General features: G+C 42.6%; 1 protein-coding gene across 2 annotated transcripts in view; it reads right to left on the bottom strand.

Annotated features, from left to right (window-relative positions):
* Nucleotides 1–14,164, bottom strand: part of ZNF407 (zinc finger protein 407) — a 1,574,765-nt gene that overhangs the window by 516,111 nt on the left and 1,044,490 nt on the right. The gene's annotated exons all lie outside the window — the stretch shown is intronic.

The raw sequence follows: 14,164 nt of genomic DNA, 5'->3' as shown, positions 1-14,164 counted from the left end.
TGGCATCGTGGCAGCTGCACGCTTGACTTTTCTCAGTTCATGGGCAGTTATTTTGCGCCTTGGTTTTTCCACACGCTTCTTGCGACCCTGTTGACTATTTTGAATGAAACGCTTGATTGTTCGATGATCACGCTTCAGAAGCTTTGCAATTGTAAGAGTGCTGCATCCCTCTGCAAGATATCTCACTATTTTTGACTTTTCTGAGCCTGTCAAGTCCTTCTTTTGACCCATTTTGCCAAAGGAAAGGAAGTTGCCTAATAATTATGCACACCTGATATAGGGTGTTGATGTCATTAGACCACACCCCTTCTCATTACAGAGATGCACATCACCTAATATGCTTAATTGGTAGTAGGCTTTCGAGCCTATACAGCTTGGAGTAAGACAACATGCATAAAGAGGATGATGTGGTCAAAATACTCATTTGCCTAATAATTCTGCACTCCCTGTATAGGCTTTGCACATCATTTCCAGATCAGAATGGTGTTGCTGCGGTGCCGCATGGCGCCCTCTACTGCGGCAAGAGGTACTGCTGAAAAGTTCCCAGATCCAGTCTGATGCCTTGAGAGTATTCAAAAGCTGACAAATCTGCGGCTTGAAGTCTCTATCAGAATTTCAGTTGCTCCTGTCCGCAGGCAGTGTGTTGCCATGCAAGGTTTAGATTCTGATCTACTTCTTCCCTGACAAGATGTCAGGGAACTGTGGGGTCTGCAGTGATTAAATGCTTACTCTACTTGGGAGTAAATATGGATGCTTCACCTTTTCATATCATGAAGTCACAAGAGGTACCTCTACTCCAGTGCCTGGAAGATTTCAGTCTGCAGGTGCTGGGGACCCTATGCAGCTGTGTCGTCCACCTGCTGATTCTTGATGTCCATCAATGCCTTATTCACCTGTCTGCTAGTAGGGAGATTGTTCAGAAACCAGCTTCTGTTCAGCGGCAGCCAATCTCAACCCATCGCTAAAGAACAAGAGCCAAATTAATTTTGACTAAATGAGTCAACATTCAGACTACAATGGCACTTCGAGCATCAGCAGCCAACATCTTGAATCTTATTTTTGCCAGGGAAGTAGAGGGTTTGAAACACGCTGTCTTATCAAAAAACCTGGTCTAGTCTTCCACTTACATTACTGTAAATGCCTTCTTCAGGTGCTTAGCTCTAGGGACGAATCCACCTTGCAGTTCACCTGTGAGCTAAAATGGGAAGTACTGTGGTGGAGACGAGAAGCCCTGCCATTCCTGCAGTGAATGCAATGTTCGTAAACTATCCCATTTAGACAAATAGGAGGTGTGTAACATTTGGGGCACTTGTAACTGATTCTGTTTTGTAGGAAACATGTTTTTTGTTGTTAAAGAAGTGTAAGGCTGTGTGATTAAAGAGATGCCCTAGGATAAAGACAGCTCACAAACCGGTTCCGTTTTTGACAGCAAAGCCAAACAACGCTCAATAATGCAGCATATATTTTGACAGAAAATATTGCCTTTGTAATTTTTTAGGGGGATCTCCAGCGGCGCCTTTCGGATCTTTGGCATTGTGGAGCTATTGATGCAGCTGGGACAGGCGAGAGATCGTCACATACAGTTGTTTTTTTTGTCAGGGAACTACTTCCTGCAGTCTTCGGGCAATTAGAAAATCCAACAGTTGTCTGTCCTCCTATATTGTATAGCAATTTCATTTAGTTAGCTCTTCATGTCCTTGACAATGCGCAGAAGCACTCTGGTGGGCAAGCACCACACTAGGCCATCGTTGTGCATGGTGGAACAAGCGTGGTTGAGTAGTGTTTCAGTGCTGTGCCTGATGTCTGGAGTGATGCTTTTCTCATGTTATACATTGATTATCCTAAGCATATCAGCCCTGAGGGTTCAAACGAGGTGTGCACAAGAAAACAAATGTCTTCCATTGAATCAAGAATTCAAAGTGATTAAGGAGCCATCGGAGTTTGATGGTTATTCAACCCCACCTTCGCTCTTACAATGCAATTTCCTCTCATTCCATCCTAGTCAGATTCTAGTTTTCAGCGCCACACTGGCATAAGACTTGCAACAAGAAGTCTGCACCAAGAAGCAGCTGAGCAATGTAAGCTGCCTCTTCTGATTTAACATCGTGTTGTTCAATGGGAGCTGCCAACGCTATATGGAGCATGCCATCTCAGATGAAGTGCTGTCAGTTTTGTATCTGACAGCCTCCCTCTAAGGTCAGGACATTGCTCTTCTTACTTAAAAGTGACAGCAAACACCCACTGCTTGTTCGGATCAACTTTCTTGCCAGATTTAAAGACAGGACATTTCTTAACCTCATCAACCAAAGGAAAGTTGTTCAATTATACAGTAGCTCTAAACATATCGCCTGATTACCCATGCAAAATGCAGCTACCTGTCCTCTTGACATGCTATGTCAGGTCGACAGGTAAAAGCGACACCCTAACCTTGTGTGATCGCACACCATGGTACACTACGTTTTGACTTTTTACATTGTTTGGGCAGAAAATTTGACTGAGCACTTGACATGTATGTGTCAGTGTCTGAATCAATTGTTCTAATTGGAATTCTTTACTAAGCACTTTAGATCACAAAAATGAACGAAAATGCTTGCTCCATAGTAAAAACGAAATCTATGTTTCTAACACAGAACGGTTCCCACCAGGTACGTTCAGGAATAGTGAACAGTAATTTGTCTGGAATATGATGTTTTACAATCATCACCGCCTCCACCGTTATCAGTGGCAAGAAAGCACATTCTTTAGCCACTGCTTGAATTTACAACCGAATTACTCATCTGTCCTCGAATAAACAGTGGCGCAAAAAGCATTTCATTCAGATATCAGATGCTACTTGGGCCTGATTCCAAAGGGCAGCAAGAACATGGAGGTCAGCGCAGTACCAGGCTCTGCGTCTCCTCTGCACACGTTAGTCGCTGCAGTCTTGTTTCACCTACTGCCTCAGCGGGGTTGGACAGAGGGCAGTTTGTAAATCGCTTCCGCCTGGCACTGATGCTTACCGGGCCACACATTGCATGTACACACACCGTACAAATACACGGGGGTTACGTTTTATTGTGAATGCCAATGGCTGATGTGATCTTTATCACCAAGCATCATGCGTCCACAAATATTGGGAATATTTAGCAATTTAACCACAACACTGTAGTGCGGAGGTAGTCACATAGAGAGGTGGAGATAGATAGATAGATAGATAGATAGATAGATAGATAGATAGATAGATAGATAGATAGATAGATAGATAGATAGATAGATAGATAGATCTCGTTTTTAGGTGGCGGGACACTTTCGAAAAACACGACTCCACACATCTGTCATTTCTCAATCCTTGAGTTGCTCAATGTACCTTTGGTTTTCATAAGAAAGGCTACAAAAGAGCATTCTCTTTGGCAGATGTGTTCATTTGGTGTGTGGTCGTGGAAACATGACCTTGAGAGCATGACCTATTGCAGCATTCAGATTATTTCGATTGTTTTTAAAAATATAATGTGTGCTATCCTCAAAATGTAGTGCAGTCTACTTAGTTCTTCGAAGTAGAACAAAAATAATATATATATATTTTTGCTGCTCAGCTCCAGTCAATTTATCTAAAGCAAATCCTTGTACAGGGACTTCCTTTCTGCAGTGAATTAGCTGGCATGTACAAATCTGTGCTTGCCTGCACACATCTCCCATGGCACACCTTTTTATTCTCACTGATCATGAACAAAGCACCTCTTGTCATGAGTGACTTATGAGGGTGGGACGTGGGCAGTACACCGATCTGCTGTCATCGCATACAACTTTATTTTTACAACTGTAGGGATTTTGTCCAACACATCAAGAGACATCAAAGTTCAGTTTAAATTAAGATGCCGTCGTAAAACATACGTTTTTAATAATGTTTAATGTAATAGAAGGTATAGCCTCCACTGACAGAGTGTAAATAACATGTATCATATTTGCTTGCACCACAGTTTTACTCATTGTCAGTTATGATGTCATGCTCAAGCCGGTTAAGTATCCTACTTTAAATACGTTTGATTGTCTCGATCACAATGTAGGAAGGCACTGGTTCTCACAACTGACCCATTATCTTATTCGTGGTTCCATGGCAAAGTTAGCACTCCTTACTTTCGGAGGTCTAGGATTGGAACACTGAAGGGGTAGGTTGTGGCATGTAGACCAAACTGGCGTCCTGACTGAGATGAGGACTCAATAGGGTGGATTCAGTTCAGGCTTGGAAAAGACTGGTTCACTGGCTAATTAAGGCCGTGGGAACAACTTTCAAAATGAGTTCCTGGAAAAAAATGGAGGCAGCAGCCTAGCTGACATAAGATCCATAATTCCCCTATGCAGTGGTACCTTGCAGACTATTGTTACCATGTGTGGTTGCTACTCTTCCCCAAGAGACCGTACAAGCAGGTAGATATAAAGGATGGTGGGTAAAAAAGGCAATTTCTTGCTATTTAAAGCTCAGGCTACTCAATCTCCAGCTTGAGGCTCTGCTTCCATAACAATTTAAGGGGTAGTGATACACTGAGCTCACACTAGTGCCAAGTGGAAACACCACCTCTAGATGGGGTCTTAAAATCTTCCAGTGAAAAACAACTCCAGGTTCCCAAACACATGCAACAATGACACATCTTAAATAGATCTTTAATAGATAAACAAGTACCTTAAGTTGTGACGAGCTACACACTCTTAAAACCAATTGCTTATGTCATTAACTCAAATTCAGGTTCCACAAAAACATAGCACTGTATTAACCTGACCTATATTAGGAGCAAAGCACTACATGTTGGCAGGAAAAGCGAAACTGCCACCGTGATCCTCCTTGACAGATCCACAGCATTTGACACAGCTAACAAAAACACCTTGCTGTGCTGGAAATCTAAAATTGCACGAGCTGTAGAGAACTACCACCAAGTTTAAATCCTTACTATGCTACAAAGTCAGAAGAACTATGCAGCGCAGGCTTCTCCAACCCATCCTTCACCTGCTGAATTTTTTCAGTGGATCAGCTCTTCTTTAAAACTGCTGTCTGTTTAATGGGAGACCCTATCAGGCTATCTGATCTAAATGCGACACGAATTGAACAGAGCTTGGCTTGCCCAGTCATTAGGCAGACACTTCCGCCTGATGCTCCAGAAAAGTTTCCTTTTCACAAACCATTGTGGCAAACAAAGTAGGCTGGAGTAAGCCTTGGCAAGAGCAGGATAGACAGAAGAGGCGGAATTGCCCTGGCTGAGGGTTTTGGAAAGACCCTACCGAGTTGTCCTGGGCAATATCACAAGGGATGTGTGCAGCCAACTCCTTTCCACCCGCCTGAGATGAATTAAAGCTTCTGCTGCAGACAGCTGCTTCGCTTTGGACTCGCCAGTGGCAAACATGATTCCGTAGAGGACCCTTGAGAGAGATCCTCCGATTCCAAAATGGATGTAAAGGTGGGAGCCTGAGACACTGGAGTGGAGAGCTTAAAAGTCCCACGGTGAACGGGTGCATGCCCATCCGCAGCCCATCCATGGTGGCAACATGAGGCACAAAGAGGGACACCCAGACAGAAATTACAGAAGCACCGGCAGTTGGAAGGGAGGTGCTATGGCTCTTTGCTCAATGACTACAGGAGGTGATGACAAGAGTAAGCATGCAGTCGGTTATTTGATTAGTAGAGTTTGCAAGTGTCATATCACAAATGTAAGTGGTGGCACTCCCTCCTGAACCCTTAATGCTATGATGCCAAAAGAGCAGACAGATATGACCACGTACAGAAAAGCAGGCTACTTTCCGTCCATGGCGGTTTCCAAAGAGGGGTTCAATGGATGCACAAAGTGTGGGAGCAGGCTCTTAGCTTACGTGGAGTAGGCAAAGGCCCTCAAATGGCGATGTCTAACAATTTGGTTGCAACTCTGACCAGCAATGAAAAAAGGAAAGTGAATATTAATGTCATTTTGAGAATTTCCTAGAGGATCTCTTGTAATGAAGTGAAACTCAAGGCATTGGAGAGAGAATGGATGACATGGGAGTCCCTAGGGCAAACCTGGCTTGTGAAATCGCTTGAGTGAATAATTCATTGATAATGCTAATGCGGTCAGGTAAAGGACGGACAACAAAGTGGAAATTCTTCAAACTAGAATGAAGGCTAACAGAATCAGAGTACTTGGCTCCCCATCACTTTCAGAAGTACAAGACATGGTTGTTCTGTTGAACATATTCTTAAAAAGAAGGTGCTCAGTGAAGTAATATGTCCCAAGGTGGAAGTTCAAGGAGCAACCAGGATCTCTATAAGAGGCCGCAATCCTAAACTCTCGGGAACATGTACAATTATTGTATATTTGGGAAACCCTGATCAATGGTAGGTGGTGTCACGTGCAGCAGCAGGCAGGGTTCACTTAAATTTCAAAACCCTCACATTTTTTGATTCTCCTATCCAAGTGAAGGGACAAAGGGAATGCTAAGATCTAAAAACTGAAAAAGAGCTTATCCGTTTGACTGACAGCTTCCTTGTAGTGCCCTGCTAAGTTTAGAATTGTAAAGGATGACAAGACATATCTTAATAATATACAGGTGCACTTGACTTGTACATTATAGGACATCAAACAGAGGGAGTAGAATGACCTTGATTTTAGAGATGGCACTAACTGGGGTTTTGTGTTTTTTATGCTTTGCTCCTCCGGTATGTAATTTTTTCTTTGGCACAGGGTGGAAAAGTTGGGCAGGGGTTTCAGTTTAAAGAGATTATTTGTGCGAGCAAGATTTCTCTTTCTCTAGCTCTTTGTTTACCCATTCTTTTCACATTTTCACTAGGGGTTGTGTATGGCGAGTAGTTTTGACTCCACAGTGTGTCAAAACTATACTAAGAGCAGCAATACTTTCTGTTTGAGCTTCATTGTTATGCCTTTTTTGGAGACCCTCTCCCGGTGTTGCTAAATGAAAAAGAGGTATGACACTGACCTTATCCTCTGCTGTTGCAACTGCCCAAAGCCCAAGGCCATCCTAATCTGTCCAAAATCCAGAACCTATACATTGCTCAGTCATCACCAAATTCTCTCAGATTGCCAACAACGTTGATGCTTTCTACACAGAAAATTGAGACCTTCCCATCCACCAACTTCCCTCTAACAACTAAACATGCACTTTAATTGGTTCCCTCAAACGCCTACATTCTTCCTTCAAATCTATGAAAATCACCTCAAAACCAGTCAACTAGCCCTGAAATGCTGCTCATCTATGTCTCAACCTTCTTCGCTATCTGCTACAAGGCTTTCTTATTTACACTTCCTCTGTCTGACTTATCTGTCATATTGGATAAACCACAAATCACTCTCCACTTTAACCTGTCCAGCCAAAGACTCATGCAAACTACTCCTCTGGTTTACTCCATAACTCTCATGTCAGCCCCCACTGCATCCTGGTGATGCTCCAACTTTACAACTACCCGTTTTCCTCAGGGCATTTCGCAAAGATCTGATCTAGCCCTGAACTCACGTTACCATGTACTATAACTTCAAACCTTTGGGTATGAATATCACTTTCTGGGTATGACACTCATTTTTATCCTCCCTCATTATCTTTCACATCTGCTTTCCTGGGCTAGGTCTCAGACTGTCCATTAACTATCAATGTCTGCTGTTTAGCCCAGCAGAAACTGATATCTCATCTATTTTCATGACTCCATTGTAACCGAATACCAATGAGTTCCCCAATTATCTTTTCTCTGAGGTCATCCTACCCTCAACCTTGCCAACATACTAGGGCTGCATAAACAATTCCATTCATCACCCACACAGTTACAAGAGACCTCATTAAACCACTTTCAAATTTGTAGGTCAGCCTCATTTCACAGTGCAATTACAACCCTGATCATCACACTCTGTATGAGCAGGTTGGGTTTCTGTAGCAGCCAATTAATTCACTGGCGTTCCTAGATTGATCTTACAAACAATGAACTAAGTTCTCATATTTATCTCCAACATCTGTACACTGATGTTCTTTCCAACATAGTCTAATTCCAAGTTGGACTGCTTCCAACATAGAACAGGAACCTCTTTAAATTCAGCACCCAGCTGATCAAATCAGCTTACAACCACTCGCAGGCCATCTACATCTACACACTAAGTCACTTCATTCAATCGCAGGGTCTCCATTACCTCGTCGTAACCTGCACCATCTACCGAGATAATTATTTCTCTATACCAATGTCACTCAGCTAGTATGCAAGACTCCCAGAGAAGAAGACAGAAAGAGAAAGAATGACAGGGAAAACAAGAAGAGAGCCAGAGGTAAAATGTCTCTCTTTGCTCCTTTAAGGACCATTTAAAATCGTCCTGCTCCAGCAGATATCCCCTTAATCAGTTAGTCTAAACTTCTTATTACACGGCAGTGCAGAGTACAGTTTCTGGAATTACACCCCACTTCAATTTAGGATTAGCCACTATCACCTGGAACAGTCTAATGCTCTGAACACTGCATTGGCATAACAGCATGTGTTCTGTTCCATACTGTCGCTCCTACACTTCAGAGAATCCAGATTTTCTTGACTAGTTTAAGCCTGCCCTTATTCTGTTTTATGAAATTCCACAAAGAATGGCCACACAGTTTCTTTTCATTTTGGTAGTTTAGTTGTTAACGTTAGTTGTTAACAAACTGAAGAGCCCTGATTTCCTCCCAATGCCATACATTTTAGTTAAATTCTGACCTTCTTGTACCAGGACATTATATTTTCTGGACTTCTGGTAAAGCACTTTTGTTCCTATCTAGAAGAACAGTTAACCAGGGACAGAACTATGGAAGAATGTTTTATAGGGTTAAAAATAAACCAAGGGGTCTGAAGGAAGCACTTCAGCGTTGTCCTGGCCTAAAAAAAAAAGGAGATCAATTGGAGGTGACTCCTGACCAGGATAACAAGGACCAATCCGATGTCAACTGAAGCCTACCGGAGATAATCTTAGGAAGTGAGCCACCTATCTAAACTGACCTGTTTTATAAGTATGTGCTTTGTAGGTGGACTGAGGTCCGGCAGTGCAAATATGAGGACTGTGAGCGTGAAGATTCTGCATCACCCTGCCCGTGTACTACTCAAGGACTTTGGAGTTTGACCTCAGCCCATTGAACCTATTGTGAAAAAGAATTCCCATCTCAGGTTGGAAACAGAGTCTAAAGTCAGCTACCTTGATTACAGAAGCATTTGACATATCATTCCAGATGCCAATGTGCCAGACATGTTTCAATTTTAACATGCCTGGACCGAAATCCTGAATCCCGGTTCCTTGGTTGCTGATTGGATCCTAATGGGCTTAGTGTATGCCCATGGTCAAGTATGTGCGTGCAACCTCTTCATGAGACTCATGAGGGACAGCCTCAACAATTTGGTTATTTTCTGAATATCATTGGACCAGCTGTGGTTAGTAGCCCATTTTCAGCACCAGTAGCACTCGTGTTTTGAACTGGCATTCGGAGACCAGCTGCAGTAGTAACTAGGTTCCAGGTGATCTCTGGTAGGTGTGTATTTATTATCGACAGACTGTCCCTGGTTACCCTATTATCTGGACACTGAAACTTTGAATCTGATTTTTGACACCCTAAATCCATCACTTTTCTGTAGGTGTGAATCTGAAGAGACCACACAGTGGCTGCCTGGGAGAAACCAATGACCAGGATGCCACTGGTGAGAACAGTAGAAGATGCTGTGTCCTTCGTATAGTGTGCACTAATGCCAGTCATAAGAGATTTCATGGCCACTTCAAAACAATTTTTTATAGAAAAGGCGACCCTACATGAAACTGTACATTTAGGAGGAGATAAAAGATAAGGGTGGAGGAGGGATGAATTGACCACTGGGGGGTGGAGAGACAACCGTTGGTAAGAGGGAAAGACAAGTGCACAGCTCGATAGAAAACAGTGGACTGTCTAGCTAGAAAATAGTGAAAAGTGGTTAGACCCGAAGGGGGAAAAATTTCTCCAAACCTGAGGGGTAAAATAATAGCTACATAGAATACAGTCTCCAAAGCAAATAAACTGGGCTGTGCAACAATTTGAATGAAGCCACAAGGAAGGTTACACCAAATTCAGTATCCTATAGCCAAACAATAAAAAGCTTGGGAGAAACAAGTATGAAAGAACTTTTAAAGAACAAACCAGTAAGGGTGATGAAACTGCGCGGGTTGATCAGAAAGGCACATGAAGACAGAAAGAAAAGCCATGTAACCCTTCATAGTGGTGACTGAAAAACCCTTCTGGGCAAGAGAAAGCACAAAATATAGAACATTGAATAGAGACCTGAGTCCAGAGTTTCATCAATCAACCAATTTTCCCCAGCAACTGTCTTAAATTTACTTTATAGCCAATTTTCAGGCAGACAAGTTGACTTCTGCCATTTTTAGATTAAACAGAAGGTCTTTAGATGGATCTGCACAATTTCTGCACAGGCGGACGAAGCATCAGAGAACTTAGGTGGGAGGCACAACAACCTCCTTCCACGAAAGGCGAACCACCCTATATGGGATAGCAAGAGGTGTGCTAAATACAGAGTTCCAGTAGATTGGCATACAAAAATCCTCCTTGCTCATTTGGAGTCTCTCAAGAACAGTTCAGCTCTATTCTCCAAAATCTTCAGCAGGACATTGGGAAGAATTGGCTGCTTAGGGTAGACCCTATGACTAGCTGAACCTGAAGGTACCCTGCAGGAAAGCATTCAAAGGAAAGTATATTGCCCAAAACCAAGGACACTTTTTGTTTAAAGGCTGTGGTAAAGAGGTTCATGTATAGATATTCCAACTTGAAGAAGATCATGGGTTGAATCTTGATGTGATAAGCTGGTCTTTTGTTCAGAGCATCCAACCCACATATATATTACTCTAAATCTCTCAGAGTTAGTGCATAAACTAAAGACTGCACAAGGGGCAAAATTTATCCTAGCACAGTGTCCTATAGACCACACTGCCCTGTCTGTTGATATAATGGACAGTGGTTGTGTTGTTTGATAGAACTTAAATGGTGCGCCTTCCGATGGCAGGAACACCTATAGAGCAAGGTAGGCTGCCCTTACCTCCAGGATATTCATGTGCAGCTTTTACTGTGATTCAGGCTAAAGGCCTTACATTGTCCTATATGAGTGTCACAGCACAATGAGGAGGCAACCTTAATGATGGTGGCATGCAACTGCAGAGAACTGAAGGGACTTACCAGTGAAAGGTTGGAGGGGTACATCCATGTGCAGATGTCCAGAAGAACAGAGATGACAACCAGCAACAGAACCGAAAGGCTCCCCTGATGCTGGAGCTACTGTTGTCTCTGGAATCAGTGAAGGGCCCTCCTCCACTATCTGATGTCTGGTACCAACAGGATGCATGAGGCTACCAGCCCCAAGAGATCCAGCAGAGCATGGGGGAAGCTGGAGATGCTGCTGATTCTTGCATCTCTTAGGGCTACCTCTGCTCCAAAAGGAGTGATTAAGCTGCTGTGGGTATGGACTGGCTTGGAAGGTTTTGGTGTTTAGGATGGTCTCAGGGCTGCCCCTGAAGAAGCTACAGAAGCGAGGGTACTGTTGGTGGAAGTGCTTCACTGAGAGGCCAGGCCCAGCAAACATGTTATGGTGTGATTATTCTTTAAATGTTCCAAGGAATAGTCAGCCAGAGGCGCTCACCATCAAAGTGCATGGCCATTAATACCACCTGCAAACTCCTGAAAACCCTGTAGAACTCATCCAAGGGTGTGTGCATAAAATAATGTTCATGAAGTTCAAGAGTTGTTTGGAGAGACCAAACCACTTCAGACCTGATCAGAAAAGGACTTCTTCATGAGCAAAGGAGACTGATTAGGGTGATTTGCCACACAGTGCGGGCACCCTCTTGAAAAGACATGTGGCATTCCAGTGTACATGGCTTGGCTCCCTGATACAAATATTTGTTGCTCTAATGATCAAGTCTTTTAAGCTCATTTGGCAGAGAAGGCTTGTGCCACCGGACTTTCCAATAAAGGATATGTCAAGATAGATTTTGGGTCAGAAGGTATAGGTCTATGTGTAATGAAATTTCTATGTGGACTGCCAGGCTGGAGGAGAGTTTCTCCCACAATCCAGAAATGTCTCCAAGAGCACGTCATTAAGTGGCAACAAGGGTTCCAGAGGCATGAAGGATGATTGTAGGATTTCAATCAAGATGTTAGACATTGTTTAATTTATGGTCAATTCCACTACTTTGGTTGCTTTCCATTTCACAAAGCTAAATGAACAGATATTTTACCAATGCAGGCTTAACATGGTAAGGAATGTCCCCCTATGATGGTGTGTCAAGGTCACTTGCATTTGGTAGGTTCACGTAAAGGCCACTAACTGTGTAAAAAAAGCAGGAAAAGTTTGTCACAGCTCCGAATCGTTGTCTTCTGTGTGCACATAATCCATACTAGGCACATTCAGGGTGTAGCAGGGTGAATGTATGTGCCTCAAGGAGATGCACTATGTGAGATCTGTCATCAAAGCAGGCATAAACTTTGGCCACTTGGATAATGGGAGTCAACTTCGAAGGAGGAAGTAATGCCAAAATCTGCTATGATGGTGGCACTTGTCACTGTGTTATAGGCCTTACTAAAGACACATGGGTCATTACTTTAGTAGACAACAGCTTATATACCAAGGTTGAAGTCTGCAAAGTCACAAAGTGAGGGTGTTTAGGGGTCAGAGCATCTGGAACCCCCAAACTACAGAATCAGCCACATCATTAGTAGCCAGCACATTCTGAAAGTATCCAACATGAACAAATGAAAGGATTTGACCTAGGAAGTGTCAACAGACGGAGAAGGGAAAACCAGCTTCATATTCGCCAGAACTGGAATAGACTTGATGATGAGAAAAAGTTTGACACTTGACAAGGTGCTGCATAGTTTACAAACAGTCCAAGTGGCATCATATACTTGAGGAAGAAGGCTGTTTTATGCTTCTAATGGGAGAATTCCTTGGGGGTCGCTCCTTGTCCAGTGACTTAGCTAAATGAGGGGAGAGAGATCGCCTGGAAGGCTCCCTGGCTGCTCTAACCAAAAGACAATCTAGCTCACACTCTTCAATAGCCTTCGGTGCATCAAAGAGCAAGAATTGCAGGCAAAGGGTTTGTGGGGCACCCTAAAAAGCCACATACAGATATGCGAGTCTAATAAGGACATCCAAATTTGATATTATTGACAGATTTAAAACCCAAATACCTTAAGGAATGACATACTATCTAGTTGCTGTCAGATTTACTAAGAATATGTGTCTGTAAAACACTGAAAAGGTCTCTAGAGCCATGACTATTAGAGGCGGAAAATCGGACGTAACACCAGTGCAAGCTAGAGCTATATCTATGGCCCGGCTGCACCTAATATTTTTGGCCATAAACTGATAAGCCACACTTTGATTTTACATATCTTGAGATGGCTATCACATTGCCCTAATGGTTGCCTAGTTTTAATGACGGACATTTCCACAAACTTCCCTTAGATTGACTTGTGACTCAAACCCATGATATATCAACTTTGTGGCAAAAGAACATCAATTTTAAACATCAATTTTAATTTTAATTTTAAAGGGCAAAAACGTCCAAATAAAAACAATTAAAAAACTTTTTTCACAAAACGATCTCCGATAAAATGTTAACATCAAGGATATGTACAAAAACCCAAACCAGACAAGAAACGTAATTGAGAGATGCACATTTAATTGGCTTTTATGAATTGATTTTCACACTTGCCTTTCTTACATACTGATGCAGACTGTAGTGTATTATTTGAAATTGTTGGTTGTTCCTTAAAAAACTACTTCCAAGACTTTTCCCATAAGATGTAATATTCGTCAAGGCAATATTTTCATGGAACAAAACTGGCCCTTGTAGCATTTTGAGGTTTCATATGCACAAAGCTTGCGCTTTCCATGTGAAATCTATTGTATTTAATAAAAATCTTGAAAGGGGCTTGCATCCCGCCCTAGCTTTTCATTGATTCCTGTGCATGCCACTTACTTTTCCTCAGTTTGTTGAATTTAGCATACTGTTTTCTATTGTTCCTCAAGTTGTTGCTCATGTGCTTCTCCGACCAGTGTCCGTCCGACAAAGTAATGTTTCGATCTACTTTTGGGAAACTTTTTAAATGTTTTGCCTGCACACCACTAGCGCTGTGCTGGTCTATAAAATCTCCTCTGGTTGCACGCATTGAAGCC

This window comes from Pleurodeles waltl, chromosome 2_2 (assembly GCF_031143425.1).
Source record: "Pleurodeles waltl isolate 20211129_DDA chromosome 2_2, aPleWal1.hap1.20221129, whole genome shotgun sequence".
NCBI classification, from domain to species: Eukaryota; Metazoa; Chordata; class Amphibia; order Caudata; family Salamandridae; genus Pleurodeles; species Pleurodeles waltl.
This window is presented reverse-complemented; position numbering and strand designations above follow the sequence as displayed.